This window comes from Nicotiana sylvestris, chromosome 2 (genome assembly GCF_000393655.2).
Source record: "Nicotiana sylvestris chromosome 2, ASM39365v2, whole genome shotgun sequence".
Classification (NCBI taxonomy): Eukaryota; Viridiplantae; Streptophyta; class Magnoliopsida; order Solanales; family Solanaceae; genus Nicotiana; species Nicotiana sylvestris.
In genome coordinates, this window is record NC_091058.1 from 90,503,854 (window position 1) to 90,509,093 (window position 5,240).

Genomic DNA, 5,240 nt, shown 5'->3' on the forward strand with positions numbered 1-5,240 from the left:
GATCATACTTCTTGAACCTCTCAAGCCTCTGTTGCTCATCCTCTGAAACTGCTGCCCTATCCTCAGGCTGACCTGGGGCTGTAGGCGGTGCATGAATAATCTCTGGGGCCTGATCAACATGCACTCGCTGCTTAGGAGTGAGGGAGGCGGGAGTCTGTGCTCCTCCCTCATCCTGGGATGTAGCTGCAGTAAGGGGAAGTAACCCTGCCTGAGCCAAAGTGGTGTACATGCTCATGAACTGTGCAAGAATCTCCTGAAGAGCTGGAGTAGTAGTAGCAGTAGGTGTATCAGGTTCCTGGACTCCGGCTGGAACTGTTGGTAGTACCTCGGTGGCAGCTCGCACGGGTGCTCTGGCTGCACCACGTGCGCGTCCTCAGCCTCTACCCCGGCCCCGACCTCTGACGGCTACAGTAGGGGGCGCGGATGCCTGATCATCTCTGGTAGCACATGTCCTCACCATCTGTGAGAGAATAGAAGACAGAAGTTTAGAATTGTGATGTCAAAATCTCGCACGATAAGAAAATCAAATGAAGTAGAATTTTCCTAACAGTTACATAGCCTCTTGTAGAAAAGTACAGACATCCCCATACCGATCCGCGAGACTCTAATAAACCGGCTTGTGATTCATGACTCCTATGAACCTAGAGCTCTGATACCAACTTGTCACGACTTCAGTTTGCCCTCCGTGAACCGTCATGACGGAACCTAGTCTCTACGACTAGGTAAGCCTAACAAATGCGGAAAATAAATAAATTTGTGGAAGAAATAACTAAAAACCAAAATAACCAAATAAAATAGTATTTAAGATGCCACTCGGCATATACAATACAACTCTCGAAACTAACAACATTTTTCAAAACCTGGAATCTCATGAAAACCACAAGCCTTTGAATGTCTATAAGTATCTAACTCCAGAATGTCTAACAGAAGTAAGTACAGAAGGGCTAATACTTAAAGAGAGAATAGAAAGGGACTCCTTGGTCTGCGGACGCGGTAGATATACCTCGAAGTCTCTGGGAAAGTCGCCTCGCCTAAAGGGTGATAGGACTGAGTCGAAGTACCTGGATCTGCACATGAAAAACATGCGCAGAAAAGGTATGAGTACACCACAACGGTACTCAATAAGTGCCAAGCCTAATCTCGGTTGGGTAGTGACGAGGAAAGTTAGGGCCCTACTGAGGTTAAATAAAATATAAGGATTTAACAGTATAGAACAATACAGTAATAATAAGTGCAACAATATATGTAACACAAGATAGAAAGAACAACATCAACTACCGTAGAGGCAAAGCAAACACAGAAAGAAATACAACTCAACACAGAAATAACCACCGGGGATCTCTCAGTATCCCGATGATCTCTTAGTATCCTCAATATGTATGCTGGGGATCTCTTGGTATCCCGGGATCTCTTAGTATCCTCAATATATATGCCGGGGATTTCTCGGTATCCCAAGAATCTCTTAGTATCCTCAATATGTCTGTCGGGGATCTCTCAGTATCTCGAGGATCTGTTAGTATCTTCAATACATGCTGGGTATCTCTCGGTATCCTACACTATAAACCAAACCAATATATATGTGTGCAGGGGATCTCCCGGGATACCGTACCATAGTCCCAAAGTAACACGTAGCAGCAACACGAAGAATACTCAATTAAGTTCAATTTCACTCCAAGATAAAACAAGTATTTCTAACCTAGCATGCTTCACATAGTTCAAATACGGCAGTTGAGCAAATAAAGAAATTAAAGTAGTTAGACATGATTTCCTAAGCTAATAACAGGCTTAATTACAAGTAGAATAAACAGGAAGGGAAAACACAAATAAAGTTACTTAATGAAAACAGGAATTTTCAACAATTAACACAATTACGCACTCGTCACCTCACCTACAGGGCATTTCAAATATCAACGATACCAATCCTAAGGGGAGGTTCCCCCCCCCCACAAGGTTAGACAAGCCATTTACCTCGAACCAGCTCAAAAATCAACTCGAAACCACTTTCTTGCCACGAGTACTCGACTCCAAATGGATCAAATCTATTCAATTCAATTGCATAATGTAAATAACACCTCAAGCAACTGATTCCACAAATAAATTCTAAGCTAATACGGAGATTAGGTAAAATGACCTAAACGCCCCTCGGGCCCACGTCTCAAAATCGGGTACAATTTATATTTTCAGAATCCTCATACTCTCACGAGTTTATTTATATCAAAATTACTTCAATCCGACATCAAAATCATGATCCAAACTCGAATATTAAGTCTAAGAACTTTTCCAAATTTTATCCAATTTTTCCACACCAAATTTGTATGTAAAGGATGAATTTAAGCATAGATTTGTGGAAATTAACTAAAACCGAGTATGAATTACTTACACAAAATACCCAGGTGAAAATCCCTCTCAAAATCTCCAATCCCGAGCTTCCAAATCAATTTTTCCAAGTTTGAACTAAACCCTCGATTCTGCCCCTTTTTCTAACCAGTGAAACCGCATCTGCGGTCCTGGAACTGTTCCTACGGTCCCGCTTCTACAAAGACTCGATCGCATCTGCAACATTTCATTAAAGGGGAACTTTCCGTATCTGCGACTACCTTACCGCAGATGTGGTGCCGTTTCTGCGGTGCCCTGACTACATCTGCGGTCAACTCCTTTTTTGCCTCAAACCGCTTCTGCGGCTCTTCTACCGCTTATGCGGTCTCATACCTGCGGTTCACAGGTGCGATTATGACAGCAAATTGTAGCTTCAGCTGCAAATTCTCAACTCCAAACATCCCGTTAACCATCCGAAATCATCCCGAGGCCCCCAGGACCTCAACCAAAAGCACGAACAAGTCCTATACTACTATTCAAACTTATACCAATCCTTAATACATCTAAAACAATATTGAAACATCGAATTAACCATGGATTCGAGCCTAAGAACTCAAAAAACACTCAAATTATGCTTTCGATCAAAAAGTCTATCAAACCTCGTCCGAATGACCTGAAATTTCACACACATGTCACATTCAACATTATGGAGCTACTCCAACTTCCGAAATCCCATTCCGACCCTTAGATAAAAATCTCACTATAGAACCGAAAACTTGCAAAAACTCAACTTTCGGCATTTCAAGCCTAAATTAGCTACGGACCTCCAGAACACAATCTGAACATGCCCCTAAGCCCGAAATCACCCAACGGAGCTAACGGAACCAACGGAATTCCATTTCGAGGCCATATTTACACTGTTCCGACTACGGCCCAAATTTCACAACTTAAACTCTCATTTAAGGAATAAGTGTCCCAAACTCTCCGAAACTCCAAATAAACTCTCCCGGCAACTCACAATAGCAAAAACAAACACCGGGAAAGTAGTTAATAGGGGATCAGGTCATTAATTCTTAAAACGACCGACCTGGTCGTTACATTCAGACACTTGAAGATATGTTGCGAGCATGTGTTCTAGATTTCAAAGAGATTTGGGATAATCATTTACCACTCATAGAATTTGTCTACAATAATAGCTACCATTCCAGTATTAAAATGGCTCCGTATGAGGCACTGTATGGGAGAAGATGTAGATCACCAGTTGGATGGTTTGAAGTCGGTGAAACATAATTATATGCGCCAGATTTGATTCACTAAGACATTGAGAGGGTGAAAGTGATACAAGAACGATTGAGGACGGCGCAAAGCAGGCAAAAGTCTTGTTCTGATGTACGACGCCTTGATCTGGAGTTTGAAGTTGGTGATTAGGTTTTCCTAAGGATCTCGCTGATGAAGGGTGTTATGCATTTTGGGAAGAAGGGTAAGATGAGTCTGCGGTATATTGGTCGATATAAATTCTTCGACGAATTGGACATGTTGCTTATGAGTTAGAATTGCCATCCGAATTGGAATTTTTCCACCTGGTAATACATGTATCTACGTTAAGGAAATGTATTGGAGACCCTTCTCGAGTCGTCCCTATCAAAGATGTACAAGTTACAGAGGATCTATCATATGAAGAAGTGTTAGTGGCTATATTAGATCGACAAGTCCGCAAGCTGAGAACAAAAGATGTAGCTTCTGTCAAAGTATTGTGGAGGAACAAGAATATGAAGAAATGACATGGGAACCAGAAGAGAAGATGAAGTCTAAATACCCTTACCTATTCTAGAATGAAGACTACAAGGATGCCAGGGGAAAGCAGGACGCATTAGAAGGTGAAATGACTCTATGAGATAAGCAATAGCTCGAGAATACTCTTCCTTAATACAAAATGGTGATATGCAGATAATGTACATATCCATAATGCTTTGTATAGCCTTGTGAGGCCATGCGTTGTGTTTAACTGCTTGCAAGTTAGGTTAGTGTCCATTTTATAGGGGAAACTTGGCCAAAAATTTCCGTTGGAATCCACAATGATTTAGACTCCCCATAAACCCTTACATTTGAGGATGAATGTTCCTAAGGGGGGAGGGTGTTACAACCCATATTCACGTACGTTTATTCATGCCGTAGGGTAATTGACATAAATCCATGAAAAGAGGTTATCTTTAAGATGATAAAAAGTTAATCCTATTGGTCTTAAATGATATACGGGCGGTTAACAAGTATTAGAAGTTAAACGAATCAAGGATGTTGTAACCCATATTTTTGGGTTAACCTAGAGGTGCTTAATATACTCAAAAGGTAGTGTTTTAAGGTATTTGAATCATATAATATCCTTATCATAAGTCTTGAAGTCAAACGAGTTATGAAACAAAAGTCGACAAAGTTATCGCAACTTTGGTTTATAGTTTTACTTAAACTTTAGGTCAAATGTTACTAAGCTTTTCTCACAGTTTACTTGGAGGTACGGGATGATCTACCCACCAAATTTACCAACACATTAAACCGTTTGTCAATATGATATCAGAGTAGAGAGATATTTGTATTTTTGCGAGACTGCTCCAAGTAGCTCTCTACGGGGACCACATAGGCGATTTAAGACATATGGATGTATATAAGATGCTTCAAACCCATTTAAGTCATCAGCTTTCAGTATATTCAGACCTTAGAACCCTAAAAACATTCTCTCAAGTTTCTCTTTTGATCCAAGACCCAAACAAAGGGCAAATAAACAAATTAAGTGTCGAGAATCCTGTGGCGGTAGTAAGTTTCTTGTTCTTCTTGTTGTTGCTCATTTTTGTGTTGTTCCAGCTCTTGTGGGAGGTTGTTTTAAGGGGTTTATGTTCTATAAATACTCCCTCAGGTTTTTAATATCAACC